The sequence below is a fragment of the Diabrotica virgifera genome, chromosome 1 (assembly GCF_917563875.1).
Source record: "Diabrotica virgifera virgifera chromosome 1, PGI_DIABVI_V3a".
Classification (NCBI taxonomy): Eukaryota; Metazoa; Arthropoda; class Insecta; order Coleoptera; family Chrysomelidae; genus Diabrotica; species Diabrotica virgifera.
The window spans coordinates 58,568,684-58,584,428 of NC_065443.1; the positions used below are offsets into that span (position 1 = coordinate 58,568,684).

The following is a 15,745-nucleotide window of genomic DNA, read 5'->3' on the forward strand; positions in this document are numbered from 1 at the left end:
AATATTTTCTAATTTGCCCTAGGTAACATCTGAGATGTAAATATGACTTGTTCACATGTTGGAAGTGAGACGGCAAGTGACAATGAAATGGTTGGGAACCTCGGAACTATGACAAGACAAACGACAGTTCCACAGGTAGTTAAAAATAACCTGTCATATTTAAAAATAAGGTATGCAGATTGTTAAAATTAGAAATGATGTAACAACACACTCCATTGTGAAAATTATCAATTAAAATTCGTTAAACTAGTTGTTATATTAAAAAGGGATTCACGTAAACTGTAAGTGGAGCTAGTTAGGCCACATTTGAAACCACATTACACAGAAGTTTTGTGTACGACAACTCACTACCGTAATAAAATCTTATTATCAAGAGATCTAAGATTTAAAAAACGCAATTTTGTGGTGATTTAAAGTTATCGAATTTATTTAACTTATTAGTAGCTGTTGGAATTTGTGTAAGTGTGTATGAAATCACAATGGGGGTGTCTGAGGTGTAAAAATATCTTAAATAATCTAGGGGATGTATCATTAAGAAAGCACAAACTCAAACTGAGGCGACTATTTCCTAAAGGCATCGCAGGCTGCCCGGATCCCTAAGGGTCCAAAAACCAAAACCGTACTAGGATGATGACAGTAGGGGCTGGGGGGTATGAGATGTCTGTGAAGAAATTAGTGAAAAAATAACAAGAACGAGACCCAGAAAGAAAATTAGACTGTTGATTTGGTTTTGCTAAAGATGAGTATTATATTATGTTGGTGATGACAGATGGAGTAGGTATGGTGATAATAGTCATATGTAGAATATAGTGGTGGGTTGTATGCAGATGAAAATTAGTTTAAAATGGATGTCTGAGGATGATGATATCAGTAATTTATATGTATGTTATGAATGGATAAAAGTGGTGAGATGGCTGAAAATGACAAAAGGATTATTGTGACTAGTAACAGATAAATTATTATAAGTGTGAAAGAGAATGAAGCAGATTCAAAGTCTAGAGTGTTCACCATTCCACCATGGAACCGATGGAAATTATAACATACCTGGATATTTCCTTTCGTATGTACCGTTTGATACAAGAAAATTTTTATGAGGTTTCACCGAGATTTGAACTCGGGTCGCTGGATTCAAAGTCCAGAGTGCTAACCATTACACCATGGAACCCATGGAAACTATAACACACCTCGGAATTTTGATCTTCGCAGTTATTGTTTGATGCAAAAAAATTTTTACGAGTTCCCACAGTGATTTGAACTCGGATCGCTGGATTCAGAGTCCAAAGTGCTAACCATTACACCATGGAACCCATGGAAATTATAACACAACTCGGAATTTTGTTTTTCGCAGTTATTGTTTGATGCAAAACATCTTTTACGGGTTCTCACAGTAATTTGAAGTCGGATCGCTGGATTCAGAGTCCAGAGTGCTAACCATTACACCATGAAACTGATGAAAAATATTATATTTGTGGTTTTTAATGACTTCGCTTTAGAGTGACAGTTTTTAAAAGAAAAGTTGTTAGAGGTCCCACCGAGATTTGACCTCGGATCGCTGGATTCAGAGTCCAGAGTGCTAACCATTACACCATGGAACCGATAGAAATTATAACATACCTGGGAATTTCCTTTCTCAGGTACCGTTTAATACAAGAAAATTTTTATGATTTCCCACAGAGATTTGAACTCGGATCGCTGGATTCAAAGTCCAAAGTGCTAACCATTACACTATGGAACCCATGGAAATTATAACACACCTCGGAATTTTGTTTTCGCAGTTATTGTTTGATGCAAGAAATTTGTTACGAGTTCCCACAGTGATTTGAACTCGGATAGCTGGATTCAGAATACAGAGTGCTAACCACCATACCATGAAACTGATAAAAATATTATACTTCTGGTTTTTAATGACTTCGCTTTAGAGTGACAGTTTTTAAAAGAAAAGTTGTTAGAGGTCCCACCGAGATTTGAACTCGGATCACTGGATTCAAGGTCCAGAGTGCTAAACATTACACTATGGAACCCATCGAAATTATAACACACCTCGGAATTTTGTTTTTCACAGTTATTGTTTGATGCAAGAAATTTTTTACGAAATCTCACAGTGATTTGAACTCGGATCGCTGGATTCGGAGTCCAGAGCACTATCCATTACACCATGAAACTGATGAAGAATACATATCATATTTCTGGTTTCTGATGACTTCGCTTTACAGTGACAGTTTTAAAAGAATATTTGTTAGAGGTCCCACCGAGATTTGAAATCGGATGGAATATTAAACAAACACCAGAGAATCTTAACCTTAAAAAATATTTTTGACGAAACTTATTATTTTGACATAACACCTTCTTTGCTTGTACCCTTCATATGGTTCCAAGTACAAGGCTTATAGTGCATTAAGGTTCCAAGCACAATGCAGACGTCAGTAAAAATGTACAAAATCACACATTAGAATCTTACTTATGACATTATCTAACGTGAAGCGTTGTCACAATATACCACACTGTAGTGTAAAATAATTTTAACATTTTTACAGTCCTTTAAATAACAAAGTTATAACAGTTTAAAATTAGAAATTTGTTTCCTGAAAGATGTATGAAATGGCACTTGGAACCTTACTATTCTCAGCCCTCGATCTCACAGACAGACAGACGGACAGACAACGACACGATTTCAAGAAGGATAATATGTCGAAGATGTCGAGTTTTTAATAAAAAATATCGGAAGATGTTGTCTAAAAAATTTTACTTTGTTTGAACCTCTTCTCGGAATATTTTATTCGCCCCTGTATCTAATTATACTTTTTTATGTTCCAAATGAAACCCCGTTTCCAAATCTCCGTTGACGGTTTTATTACGACAAATTGATTTTAACAAAAGGGCTTACCGCCCACGGAAAAGTTTCGGAGACACAGGATAAACACCCTTTCAAGGGATAAAGTAAACATGAGTTTGATCAATCCCGTCAAGTGTGTCGCTGCTTATATGACATGTCTTATTTTATCTCAAGCATATGGCCGCTCGAATGCCCTTTCTGACCCTATTATTATAACCTATCTTGCTAGCCAAAATGATGTTGGCCATATAAGCTGGCAGGGAACAAAGGAAATTGAGGACATAGAAAATTCAAGCAAATGGATGGGAAAGGATGCATAGTTGGGACGTGCGATTTCACCATTTTTTTGCTAACGACCAATGTAAAGAATTTATATAGCAGTAAAATAAAAAATATAGTAGTAAAATAAATAATATAGTATTTAACTAAATGTTAAACTAAGATTTTGTTCGAAATTATTTCAATATTAAAGAAGTCTTAATAAACAATTATGTTTCAGAAATATTAGGATTCCCATAGGTATGCCACAAAATTCTTAGAAACAAATCAATTTCTATCGGTTCCATGGTATAATGGTTAGCACTCTGACTTTGAATCCAGCGATCCGAGTTCAAATCTCGGTGGGACATTATAAGAATTTTCTTGTATCAAATGCTACCTGCAAAACGCAACTATCAGGTATATTATAATTTCCATCGGTTCCATGGTGTAATGGTTAGCACTCTGGACTTTGAATCCAGCGATCCGAGTTCAAATCTCGGTGGGACCTCATAAAAATTTTCTTGTATCAAACGATACCTTCGAAACGAAGTTCTCAGGTATATTATAGTTTCCGTCGGTTCCATGGTGTAATGGTTAGCACTCTGGACTCTGAATCCAGCGATCCGAGTTCAAATCTCGGTGGGACCTAATTTTTTTTAAGAAAAACTTTCACGCAAACCCTGTAAGGGTAAAAAAGTAAACATTATGACATAATTCACACTCTGGAAATCAGTAAAATATATGTTCAAAAGACCAAACGTTGATATCTATAGACGTAAGAAGAAGAAACAGATGCATTAGCAACAGTACTATTTGCTATATGCCATACTCTCTTTGAGAGACTCATTGTTTACTTGTTCGTGGTTACAAATCACCATTTTACATTGACTTTTATTATATTTAAATGTCACTAATTAAAAAGAATTCTGGTTTTTATTATGTGTAACACGTTGGGTGCCATATGAGACCAACATGTTTCACTTTCTTAGGTATATAAATATAGACATATAAATGTCCATTTTAAAATTTCTGGGGGGACGATTCCTGTTGTGTACATCTTTTAAATAATTCCACAAGAGCATCTAGATGTATGTCATCGGTAAGATTAAATAATATTTTTAAAATAAATCAAAATAAGGTCTGAGGTCCCTCCGAGATTTGAACTCGGATCGCTGGATTCAAAGTCCAGAGCGCTAACCATTACACCATGGAACCGATGGAAATTATAATATACCTGAGAATTTCGTTTTACAGGTAACTTTTGATACAAGACAATTTTTATCAAGTCCCACCGAGATTTGAACTCGGATCGCTGGATTCAAAGTCCAGAGCACTATCCATTACACCATGGAACCGATGGAAATTATAATATACCTGAGAATTTCGTTTTACAGGTAACTTTTGATACAAGACAATTTTTATCAAGTCCCACCGAGATTTGAACTCGGATCGCTGAATTCAAAGTCCAGAGCACTATCCATTACACCATGGAACCGATGGAAATTATAATATACCTGAGAATTTCGTTTTACAGGTAACTTTTGATACAAGACAATTTTTATCAAGTCCCACCGAGCTTTGAACTCGGATCGCTGGATTCAAAGTCCAGAGTGCTAACCATTACACCATGGCACCGATGGAAATTATAATATACCTGAGATTTCGTTTTACAGGTAACTTTTGATACAAGAAAATTTTTGTGAGGTCCCACCGAGATTTGAACTCGGATCGCTGGATTCAAAGTCCAGAGTGCTAACCATTACACCATGGAACCGATGACAATTATAATATACCTGAGAATTTCGTTTTACATGTAACCTTTGATATAAGAAAATTTTTATGAGGTCCCACCGAGATTTGAACTCGGATCGCTGGATTCAAAGTCCATAGTGCTAACCATTACACCATGGAACCGATGGAAATTATAATATACCTGAGATTTCGTTTTACAGGTAACTTTTGATGCAAGAAAATTTTTGTGAGGTCCCACCGAGATTTGAACTCGGATCGCTGGATTCAAAGTCCAGAGTGCTAACCATTACACCATGGAACCGATGAAAATTATAATATACCTGAAAATTCGTTTTACAGGTAACTTTTGATGCAAGAAAATTTTTATGAGGTCCCACCGAGATTTGAACTCGGATCGCTGGATTCAAAGTCCATAGTGCTAACCATTACACCATGGAACCGATGGAAATTATAATATACCTGAGAATTTCGTTTTACAGGTAACCTTTGATACAAGAAAATTTTTATGAGGTCCCACCGAGATTTGAACTCGAATCGCTGGATTCAAAGTCCAGAGTGCTAACCATTACACCATGGAACCGATGGAAATTATAATATACCTGAGAATTTCGTTTTACAGGTAACCTTTGATACAAGAAAATTTTTATGAGGTCCCACCGAGATTTGAACTCGGATCGCTGGATTCAAAGTCCAGAGTACTAACCATTACACCATGGAACCGATGGAAATTATAATATACCTGAGAATTTAGTTTTACAGGTAACCTTTGATATAAGAAAATTTTTGTGAGGTCCCACCGAGATTTGAACTCGGATCGCTGGATTCAAAGTCCAGAGTGCTAACCATTACACCATGGAACCGATGGAAATTATAATATACCTGAGAATTTCGTTTTACAGGTAACCTTTGATACAAGAAAATTTTTATGAGGTCCCACCGAGATTTGAACTCGGATCGCTGGATTCAAAGTTCAGAGTCCTAACCATTACACCATGGAACCGATGAAAATATAATATACCTGAAAATTCGTTTTACAGGTAACTTTTGATGCAAGAAAATTTTTATGAGGTCCCACCGAGATTTGAACTCGGATCGCTGGATTCAAAGTCCAGAGTGCTAAACATTACACCATGGAACCGATGAAAATTATAATATACCTGAGAATTTCGTTTTACAGGTAACCTTTGATACAAGAAAATTTTTATGAGGTCCCACCGAGATTTGAACTCGGATCGCTGGATTCAAATTCCAGAGTGCTAATTATTACACCATGGAACCGATGTAAATTATAATATACCTGAGAATTTCGTTTTACAGGTAACCTTTGATACAAGAAAATTTTTATGAGGTCCCACCGAGATTTGAACTCGGATCGCTAGATTCAAAGTCCAGAGTGCAAACCATTACACCGTGGAACCGATGAAAATTATAATATACCTAAGAATTTCGTTTTACAGGTAACCTTTGATACAAGAAAATTTTTATGAGGTCCCACCGAGATTTGAACTCTGATCGCTGGATTCAAAGTCCAGAGTGCTAACCATTACACCATGGAACCGATGGAAATTATAATATACCTGAGATTTCGTTTTACAGGTAACTTTTGATGCAAGAAAATTTTTATGAGGTCCCACCGAGATTTGAACTCGGATCGCTGGATTCAAAGTCCAGAGTGCTAACCATTACACCATGGAACCGATGGAAATTATAATATACCTGAGATTTCGTTTTACAGGTAATTTTTGATGCAAGAAAATTTTTATGAGGTCCCACCGAGATTTGAACTCGGATCGCTAGATTCAAAGTCCAGAGTGCTAACCATTACACCATGGAAATTATAATATACCTGAGATTTCGTTTTACAGGTAACTTTTGATGCAAGAAAATTGTTATGAGGTCCCACCGAGATTTGAACTCGGATCGCTGGATTCAAAGTCCAGAGTGCTAACCATTACACCATGGAACCGATGAAAATTATAATATACCTGAGAATTTCGTGTTACAGGTAACCTTTGATACAAGAAAATTTTTATGAGGTCCCACCGAGATTTGAACTCGGATCGCTGGATTCAAAGTCCAGAGTGCTAACCATTACACCATGGAACCGATGGAAATTATAATATACCTGAGAATTTCGTTTTACAGGTAACTTTTGATGCAAGAAAATTTTTATGAGGTCCCACCGAGATTTGAACTCGGATCGCTGGATTCAAAGTCCAGAGTGCTAACCATTACACCATGGAACCGATGAAAATTATAATATACCTGAGAATTTCGTGTTACAGGTAACCTTTGATACAAGAAAATTTTTATGAGGTCCCACCGAGATTTGAACTCGGATCGCTGGATTCAAAGTCCAGAGTGCTAACCATTACACCATGGAACCGATGAAAATTATAATATACCTGAGAATTTCGTTTTACAGGTAACCTTTGATACAAGAAAATTTTTATGAGGTCCCACCGAGATTTGAACTCGGATCGCTGGATTCAAAGTCCAGAGTGCTAACCATTACACCATGGAACCGATGAAAATTATAATATACCTGAGAATTTCGTGTTACAGGTAACCTTTGATACAAGAAAATTTTTATGAGGTCCCACCGAGATTTGAACTCAGATCGCTGGATTCAAAGTCCAGAGTGCTAACCATTACACCATGGAACCGATGAAAATTATAATATACCTGAGAATTTCGTTTTACAGGTAACCTTTGATAGAAGAAAATTTTTATGAGGTCCCACCGAGATTTGAACTCGGATCGCTGGATTCAAAGTCCAGAGTGCTAACCATTACACCATGGAACCTTTATTCGTACTGCAGTGGGTTTTATATGCATATATATTAACCATTTTAATATGAAGCGATTTAAAAAAACATATAAATAATTCAGGTCCCACCGAGATTTGAACTCGGATCGCTGGATTCAAAGTCCAGAGTGCTAACCATTACACCATGGAACCGATGAAAATTATAATATACCTGAGAATTTCATTTTGCAGGTAACTTTTGATGCAAGAAAACCTTATTAAAAAATATTGTTGTCCAAATATCCATGTAGATTGGAGAATCATTTAAAAGAATTTGTAGAAAAAAGAATATTGGATACAACACGGAGTCAAGTTTAAAAAAGAGTGATCTAGATTCTAGAAGAATGAAACTTAACCAGCAAGGGAAAAAGTATATTCAAGTATCTTAGTATTGTGATTTTTGCTTAGCAATTATTGAATTATAATGGACCACATCGGCTGATTAGTCCACTAAAATCCATTGTTCAAGTTTAGCGTCCGCGGACGGCATCTGCGTGTGCATCCGCTGATGTGTAGATTGGGTAATTTGATCATTTGTTGTTTATATATCACGTCGGCGGACGCGTCTGCGGAAATATCCGATTTTTGTCGGTTTTCCTAGCACAGATCAAAGTGTTTCGGTGCGAACGCCCGATGCCTCTCCACACATCTGACCTCTGACCTCTACGACGCGTTAGTTTTCGCAGTGAATTCAAAGTAGATATTGCGTCACCCGAGAATTAACACAGACTGAACGATTTACAGATGTGTACCTACATAATATATTATGTGTGGTGAGCTCGTGATGATACATCGGCAGATGCATCCGCAGACGCTTCTGCGGATGTGTAGAGGAGGCATGACACGCGAAAGGTCCTCCATTCGATCACGGGCGGAAACAAACTTTTTGTTTTTTTATATGATAGTTATTTTTAAAGGTTACTTTCAATGTACGTCAAAAAAAAACCATTGCATCTACATGAATAAGGTAGCGTGGCCGAGCGGTCTAAGGCGCTGGTTTAAGGCACCAGTCTCTTCGGAGGCGTGGGTTCGAATCCCACCGCTGCCAACTGTTTTTGTGTACCACCAATACTACTTTGTGTACTGTGTTTAACTAATCTGTATTGATATTAAAAACCAAAAATACTATTGTCCCCTTCTTAAGTATATAAACAAGTTTACCTATTCACATAACGAGCTGCATCGGGTATGTAAAACTTCTTTAGACGATTTTTTGCCAATTGTCTCCCTTGTACTGCATATACAGCATGTTTAGTTTTAAATTAGATATACGTCCTATAAATGGCAACACCGGTATCGTCGAGTACGTGACAGTCCCACTTCTCACACTACTGCACATGATTCTCGCCGATTCTAACTCCGCCGTCAATTGACGATTAAACAACGATAGCGGACTAAGCAATGTTGCCGATTTTACCGCGTCTATATGTATATTGTTTATAAATTTCGGAATTAGTTTTGTTCTTAAGGGTTTTTGGCATCGCTAATTACGAATCTGACTTAATTTTTTTTAAACAAAATGGCGGATCCAATATTTATTTGAAACGCATATTTTTTTGAAATTTTATATTATAAGGGAGTTTTGAAATTGATGATTACCAATGCATTTTCTTTTTTAAGTACAATATCGAGAACCTATTACATATGTACAACCGTACATACATACTCAACAATCGCCAGAATTTGTATTCAAACAACTTTTGTACAAATTCAACAGTTTTGTATTCAAACAACTGCCAGCAATGCAAATTCAGTTAAAGGCAGCTAAACCAATGTGATTCTGTATCTAGTTGCTGTACATTGTGAGATGAATAAACTAATCGCAGAATTATGTACTTCTTGAATGCATTTTTACGAAATTTTGATTATTTCAAGTTTATTTTTACACATTATTCATTAACAAATTTTATGCATTTATTGTTATCTTTTTAGTCATCTTTTATCTTACATTAATACATAAGTACATGAAAAAGAATCTGCTTTACGGCAATAAAATTGATAAACTACAAAACGTTTTACAGCATTTTCGATAAAGTGATGAGCATGCCAATAACCGGCAAAATAACGCAAAAGATGGAAAACATAATAAGTTGTGAAATAAAAAGAGATGAAACTAGTCGAGGTAGAAATTATCGATATAAACGTATAAATTTACATTACATTATATAGTTTCCCTATCGGAGGAGTATGACAAATGTCAAAGATGGGAAACTATGTAATGTTATGTATATTTTTATAGGTTCCTATCGATAATTTTACACTTCTACTAGTTTCATCTCTTTTTATTTCACAACGTATTATGTTTTCCATTTTTTACTTACGTTATTTTGCCAGTTATTAGCGCGCTCATCACTGTATACGCGATCTTTTTCACATTCACTGCCGGCCAAAATATTGCCGTACATGTCTCACTTGTCCCTGAGCTATGAACAAGACTAGATCTGGTCTGATCCTTAATAATACCTACATATTACGACTCTACGATAGTATGAGAAAACAACAGTGATCAAAAAAAATCCCTAAGTAGGGACTTTTTATTTTACGTCATGACCACGTTTTCCGATGTGGAACCACTGTCGAGTCACCTATATCTAATCGGAAACTAGTAAACTCCATTCGCTCAACTCAGGTTCATTTTGACAGATTCGGAATAGGAAACATACAACACAAAAATTCCTACCTCACGCTACTAACAGCTCAAATAAACTTGCCATTGTATAATTCTTTTATTTAAAACAGAAGAATTATTAGAAATATGGCTGAAAGACTTCGGTCGATGGCCTTTTGGTACATTGTATCAATAAAGTATGTCTCTCTCTCTCTCTCTCTCTATTAGAAATAGTGGGAATGTATAATAAACTCATGAAATTTTCGGTATATCATATACCAAATAATAATTTCTGTTCTTATAATTTAACATATTATAGTAAATAATTAATACAATTATTGTATTATTCGGGCTGCTTATATTATTAGATATTAGTATTACTGTAGACTCCCGTAAGTTCGGCCTCGGTTAATTCGGTCTCCGCTTAGTCCGGCCGGCTCTCTGCCTGCAGTGGCCACCAATTTTTCTGCAAGATTTTTAAAATATCATCAACGAAATCAACGAAACTGGGTCAAATTTGAAAGTGCTGCCCAGAAAGACCTTTGTCACCCCACAAGAAACATCTGCTGTAGGGTCTAAAATCAGCAAAAAGATGATAACGGTCGCCTTGTGTTCAAATGCTTCGGGGATCCACATTTCCTCCTATTTGTCATGGGCACAGCAGCAACACTGAGAGCGTTTAAGAACACAAACATGGAAACTTTCCCAGTGTATTATCGGTCGCAGAAATCAGCATGGATGGACACATATTTGTTAAGGGAATGGTTCGTCTACGAATTTGTTCTCAAAGTGAAAAAACATTTGACAAAATTAAAACTGCCCAGCAAATCACTTCTACTTCCTGACAACGCGCCTTCTCACCAAGAAGATATTCAGTGTGACGATGAAAAATAAATTAAACTGCTGTCTCTGTCACCCAATGTAACCAGTCTTCAACAGCCGATGGACTAAGGGGCCATTAAGTGCTTCAACAGGAAGTATCGGCGAAAACTGCTTTCTGAAGTTCTTTCCAAATTGAAGACTGATGACAACTTAGAAATAGAAATATTGAAGTCAGTTAATATGAAGGATGTTGTGTCTATGTCGGCCAAGGCATACGACGAAATACCACTGTCGACTTTTGTAAAGTCTTGGAAAAAACTTTGGCCAACTATAGGAGATAAGACCAAGCAAACACAACAGCAGATGAGCCAAACAACATTCTTGTTAACGCACCTGATGACAAGCTTATTGCACGACGTTCGGCAACTACCGAACTGTGGTCCCATTGTTGAAGATGTTTTGGTGTGGATCAACTTTGAAAAGGAGCTACACAACGAGGTTTGAACGACGACGAAATCGCCGAGTTTGTCATTCTCCAGGAAAAAGAGGAGGATATAGCGACGCAAATGCTGCTGATACAGTGTTTAAGAAGCCAAACCAGTAATGTATAGTAATATTTTTAAGTTTTATTAGGCCTACAGTTCTGTAGGTATTGTTTTGTAGTATTTTTGTACCCTTCTGTTTTTTCATATGAGTTAAATATTATGGCAGAGTATCCCACTGTGTTGTATACTACAGAATGTGCAAGTGTTTCATGCTTGCTAGATCCTTACAAACAATAAATGGGTATTTTTTAGATAGGCATCGTTTAGTTCGGCCTAGGGTCCAGTCCCGAGGTGGCCGAACTTACGGGAGTATACTGTATTGTTGTTTCGTTGTTTGTTTACTATTCATATTGGCTATGAGCCATGGGTGCCCATATAAAAATTTTTAGGGGGGGGGCACACACGTGTGCTTGGTTATATGTACAGTTCACCAAATATAGCTGAAAGTGTGAAATTCCCATTGCCTGCACTAACAATGAAGTGAGACCGCACATACAAACGGTCTTGACTGTCAGTTCGAGTGCGAGGTCCGTCGTTTGACGAATGCGCATCATGATCGTCACGCGTTTTCACACTTTCTGCTATATTTGGTGAACTGTATACTAATTTCCAGTCATGTCTAGTCTGTCAAAATGAAACTAACTTCCCGAAAAAATAATTACTAAAATTGGTAGACAGTGGCATCTGAGATAAGCAAACCGACTATTTATGTACTAAGTTATTTAATCAAAACAACTGGCAGCGGTGGGATTCGAACCCACGCCTCCGAAGAGACTGGTGCCTTAAACCAGCGCCTTAGACCGCTCGGCCACGCTACCTTGCTCCTACAGGTGCAATGATTTTTTTTAACTGGAGCAATATTTAAAAATACATACGTAGAGAATTTACGAAAAAAAATCAAAAAGTGTGTTTCCACCCGGGATCGAACCGGGGACCTTCCGCGTGTTAGGCGGATGTGATAACCACTACACCACGGAAACTTGTTCAATTAGGTCCAGGTAATTAATCCGCCGGTTTATACGCATATGATAATTGGACAGTTGATTTATGTAGATAATTTTATATTCTTTAAAATTTTGTTTTAAAAAAATTACATAATTGTATCTACAAGTTAAGTTATGACTAGTTACCAGTAACAATCACTTGGTGTTTCTTGTGTCCAACACGGTACACAGCTGCGGATTAATACTCTAGAACTTATTGTACAAGTTTCCGTGGTGTAGTGGTTATCACATCCGCCTAACACGCGGAAGGTCCCCGGTAGACAGTGGCATCTGAGATAAGCAAACCGACTATTTATGTACTAAGTTATTTAATCAAAACAACTGGCAGCGGTGGGATTCGAACCCACGCCTCCGAAGAGACTGGTGCCTTAAACCAGCGCCTTAGACCGCTCGGCCACGCTACCTTACTCCTACAGGTACAACGGTTTTTTTGACGGACACTCGAATAACATTTAAAAATAACTAGAAAATTTATGAAATAAAAAAAGTGTGTTTCCGCCCGGGATCGAACCGGGGACCTTCCGCGTGTTAGGCGGATGTGATAACCACTACACCACGGAAACTTGTTCAATTAGGTCCAGGTAATTAATCCGCCGGTTTATACGCATATGATAATTGGACAGTTGATTTATGTAGATAATTTTATATTCTTTAAAATTTTGTTTTAAAAAAATTACATAATTGTATCTACAAGTTAAGTTATGACTAGTTACCAGTAACAATCACTTGGTGTTTCTTGTGTCCAACACGGTACACAGCTGCGGATTAATACTCTAGAACTTATTGTACAAGTTTCCGTGGTGTAGTGGTTATCACATCCGCCTAACACGCGGAAGGTCCCCGGTAGACAGTGGCATCTGAGATAAGCAAACCGACTATTTATGTACTAAGTTATTTAATCAAAACAACTGGCAGCGGTGGGATTCGAACCCACGCCTCCGAAGAGACTGGTGCCTTAAACCAGCGCCTTAGACCGCTCGGCCACGCTACCTTACTCCTACAGGTACAACGGTTTTTTTGACGGACACTCGAATAACATTTAAAAATAACTAGAAAATTTATGAAATAATAAAAGTGTGTTTCCGCCCGGGATCGAACCGGGGACCTTCCGCGTGTTAGGCGGATGTGATAACCACTACACCACGGAAACTTGTTCAATTAGGTCCAGGTAATTAATCCGCCGGTTTATAACCATATGATAATTGGACAGTTGATTTATGTAGATAATTTTATATTCTTTAAAATCTTGTTTTAAAAAAATTACATAATTGTATCTACAAGTTAAGTTATGACTAGTTACACAGTAACAATCACTTGGTGTTTCTTGTGTCCAACTATCATACGGTACACACCTGCGGATTAATACTCTAGAACTTGTTGTACAAGTTTCCGTGGTGTAGTGGTTATCACATCCGCCTAACACGCGGAAGGTCCCCGGTTCGATCCCGGGCGGAAACACACTTTTATTATTTCATAAATTTTCTAGTTATTTTTAAATGTTATTCGAGTGTCCGTCAAAAAAACCGTTGTACCTGTAGGAGTAAGGTAGCGTGGCCGAGCGGTCTAAGGCGCTGGTTTAAGGCACCAGTCTCTTCGGAGGCGTGGGTTCGAATCCCACCGCTGCCAACTGTTTTGTGTACTTTGTGTAACTAATCTGTATTGATCTTATCAAAACCAAAATTACTATTATCCCCTTCTTAAGTATAGAAACAAGTCAAGGTATTCACATAACGAGCTATATCGTGTTTTTTAAACTTCTTTACTTTTTGCCGATTGTTTTTCTTCTTCTTCTTTTTGTATAGACATGACTCTGTCCGTTTTTTTCAATGTGCCTCTAGTAAGTTGTCGTTCCATCGTTTTCGTGGTCTTACCACTAATCGTCTTCCTATTGGGAAACCGTCTCTCGCTGTCCTGACTACTCTATTTGTTGTCATCCGGCTTATGGTAGGGGAGCCCAAGCGGGGATTTTTGCAGTCACTCGAGCGCGTCAGATTAGCATATGGTGAGAAACCTGGTACCCTGCAGATGTACCTCTACTATATATTGGCTCTTAACACAGGGGAGTTCGTTAAGGGGGGCCCGAAAAAAAAATCTACCCTTAAAAAACTCGAAATTGCCAGATTAAGATAAGGTAGGTTAAGTACATGCAAACGAGTGTATATTTCAAAAATCTGACGATTTGAGCCGGGCGTAAGGAAATGGGTGTGCCCCAAAGTTTCACAAGAAAAAACCAAATATTTCGCGAAATGAATGACAGATCGAAAAACTAAAAAATATATGCTCAATATTTTTTAAAAATCTATCGAATGATACCAAACACGACTTCTCACGGAGAGGGGTGGGGGGTAAATTTAATATTTTAAATACGAATCCCGTGATATTTCGCGAAATGAACATCAGATCGAAAAACTGTAAAATATACTTATTCAATATTTTTGAAAAATCTGTCAAACGGCACCAAACACGACCCCCCATGGATGTGGGGTGGGGGTTACTTTAAAATCTTAAATAGGAACCCTCACTTTTTATTGCAGATTTGGATTCCTTACGTAAAAATAAGTAACTTTTATTCGAAACATTTTTTCGAATTATGGATAGATGTCGCTATAATCGGAAAAAACGATTGTTGGAAATGGAAAATTAAATTAAAAAATGGCAAGCGCCCACTAAAATGGAAAACTTTACTTAACTTTTTTTGGTTTTAGGACCTACTGTTTACAACCCAATAGGTCCCCAAAGCGCTCGAGTGACTGCACATTTAGCATACTTTGCTCCCCTACTATTATGTGGTCATTCCATTTTATTCTTCTGTTTCTTACCCAGTTATTAATGTTATCCACCTTGCATCTCCGTCGTATATCTGTACTTCTAGATTTTTCGAAGATTTTTCATCTCCGCTGTTTCGAGCAATCTTTTTGTCCTCTCTGTGTCGGGTCGTGTTTCTGCCGCGTATGTCATTATTGGTCTGATGACTGTTTTGTAAATTCTGCCTTTCATTTCTTTTCCGATATTTTTATTTCTCCATATTGTGTCATTCAGGCAACCTGCGGCTCTTGTTTGCTCTATTCACTTGATCTTCCACTTCTGTTTCGAGCCTTCCGTAGCTAGATA

At 37.3% G+C, this 15,745-nt stretch overlaps 1 protein-coding gene and 28 non-coding genes across 30 annotated transcripts in view; 5 read left to right on the plus strand and 24 right to left on the minus strand.

Annotated features, from left to right (window-relative positions):
* LOC114328744 (tyrosine-protein phosphatase non-receptor type 13-like) overlaps nucleotides 1-15,745 on the minus strand; it is a 1,179,517-nt gene that overhangs the window by 487,150 nt on the left and 676,622 nt on the right. The gene's annotated exons all lie outside the window — the stretch shown is intronic.
* Trnaq-uug (transfer RNA glutamine (anticodon UUG)) lies at nucleotides 1,094-1,165 on the minus strand. Its single transcript has one exon. It is a non-coding gene; the product is annotated as a tRNA-Gln (tRNA).
* Trnaq-cug (transfer RNA glutamine (anticodon CUG)) lies at nucleotides 1,524-1,595 on the minus strand. The gene has a single exon. It is a non-coding gene; the product is annotated as a tRNA-Gln (tRNA).
* Trnaq-uug (transfer RNA glutamine (anticodon UUG)) lies at nucleotides 3,531-3,602 on the plus strand. Its single transcript has one exon. It is a non-coding gene; the product is annotated as a tRNA-Gln (tRNA).
* Nucleotides 3,671-3,742, plus strand: Trnaq-cug (transfer RNA glutamine (anticodon CUG)). The gene has a single exon. It is a non-coding gene; the product is annotated as a tRNA-Gln (tRNA).
* On the minus strand, nucleotides 4,797-4,868 carry Trnaq-uug (transfer RNA glutamine (anticodon UUG)). The gene has a single exon. It is a non-coding gene; the product is annotated as a tRNA-Gln (tRNA).
* On the minus strand, nucleotides 4,937-5,008 carry Trnaq-uug (transfer RNA glutamine (anticodon UUG)). The gene has a single exon. It is a non-coding gene; the product is annotated as a tRNA-Gln (tRNA).
* On the minus strand, nucleotides 5,076-5,147 carry Trnaq-uug (transfer RNA glutamine (anticodon UUG)). The gene has a single exon. It is a non-coding gene; the product is annotated as a tRNA-Gln (tRNA).
* Trnaq-uug (transfer RNA glutamine (anticodon UUG)) lies at nucleotides 5,215-5,286 on the minus strand. Its single transcript has one exon. It is a non-coding gene; the product is annotated as a tRNA-Gln (tRNA).
* On the minus strand, nucleotides 5,635-5,706 carry Trnaq-uug (transfer RNA glutamine (anticodon UUG)). The gene has a single exon. It is a non-coding gene; the product is annotated as a tRNA-Gln (tRNA).
* On the minus strand, nucleotides 6,333-6,404 carry Trnaq-uug (transfer RNA glutamine (anticodon UUG)). Its single transcript has one exon. It is a non-coding gene; the product is annotated as a tRNA-Gln (tRNA).
* On the minus strand, nucleotides 6,472-6,543 carry Trnaq-uug (transfer RNA glutamine (anticodon UUG)). The gene has a single exon. It is a non-coding gene; the product is annotated as a tRNA-Gln (tRNA).
* Trnaq-uug (transfer RNA glutamine (anticodon UUG)) lies at nucleotides 6,741-6,812 on the minus strand. The gene has a single exon. It is a non-coding gene; the product is annotated as a tRNA-Gln (tRNA).
* On the minus strand, nucleotides 6,881-6,952 carry Trnaq-uug (transfer RNA glutamine (anticodon UUG)). The gene has a single exon. It is a non-coding gene; the product is annotated as a tRNA-Gln (tRNA).
* On the minus strand, nucleotides 7,021-7,092 carry Trnaq-uug (transfer RNA glutamine (anticodon UUG)). Its single transcript has one exon. It is a non-coding gene; the product is annotated as a tRNA-Gln (tRNA).
* Nucleotides 7,161-7,232, minus strand: Trnaq-uug (transfer RNA glutamine (anticodon UUG)). The gene has a single exon. It is a non-coding gene; the product is annotated as a tRNA-Gln (tRNA).
* On the minus strand, nucleotides 7,301-7,372 carry Trnaq-uug (transfer RNA glutamine (anticodon UUG)). Its single transcript has one exon. It is a non-coding gene; the product is annotated as a tRNA-Gln (tRNA).
* On the minus strand, nucleotides 7,441-7,512 carry Trnaq-uug (transfer RNA glutamine (anticodon UUG)). Its single transcript has one exon. It is a non-coding gene; the product is annotated as a tRNA-Gln (tRNA).
* Nucleotides 7,581-7,652, minus strand: Trnaq-uug (transfer RNA glutamine (anticodon UUG)). The gene has a single exon. It is a non-coding gene; the product is annotated as a tRNA-Gln (tRNA).
* Nucleotides 7,737-7,808, minus strand: Trnaq-uug (transfer RNA glutamine (anticodon UUG)). Its single transcript has one exon. It is a non-coding gene; the product is annotated as a tRNA-Gln (tRNA).
* On the plus strand, nucleotides 8,622-8,703 carry Trnal-aag (transfer RNA leucine (anticodon AAG)). The gene has a single exon. It is a non-coding gene; the product is annotated as a tRNA-Leu (tRNA).
* On the minus strand, nucleotides 12,367-12,448 carry Trnal-aag (transfer RNA leucine (anticodon AAG)). The gene has a single exon. It is a non-coding gene; the product is annotated as a tRNA-Leu (tRNA).
* Trnav-aac (transfer RNA valine (anticodon AAC)) lies at nucleotides 12,538-12,610 on the minus strand. The gene has a single exon. It is a non-coding gene; the product is annotated as a tRNA-Val (tRNA).
* Nucleotides 12,957-13,038, minus strand: Trnal-aag (transfer RNA leucine (anticodon AAG)). Its single transcript has one exon. It is a non-coding gene; the product is annotated as a tRNA-Leu (tRNA).
* Trnav-aac (transfer RNA valine (anticodon AAC)) lies at nucleotides 13,125-13,197 on the minus strand. The gene has a single exon. It is a non-coding gene; the product is annotated as a tRNA-Val (tRNA).
* Trnal-aag (transfer RNA leucine (anticodon AAG)) lies at nucleotides 13,544-13,625 on the minus strand. The gene has a single exon. It is a non-coding gene; the product is annotated as a tRNA-Leu (tRNA).
* Trnav-aac (transfer RNA valine (anticodon AAC)) lies at nucleotides 13,712-13,784 on the minus strand. Its single transcript has one exon. It is a non-coding gene; the product is annotated as a tRNA-Val (tRNA).
* Nucleotides 14,020-14,092, plus strand: Trnav-aac (transfer RNA valine (anticodon AAC)). Its single transcript has one exon. It is a non-coding gene; the product is annotated as a tRNA-Val (tRNA).
* Nucleotides 14,179-14,260, plus strand: Trnal-aag (transfer RNA leucine (anticodon AAG)). The gene has a single exon. It is a non-coding gene; the product is annotated as a tRNA-Leu (tRNA).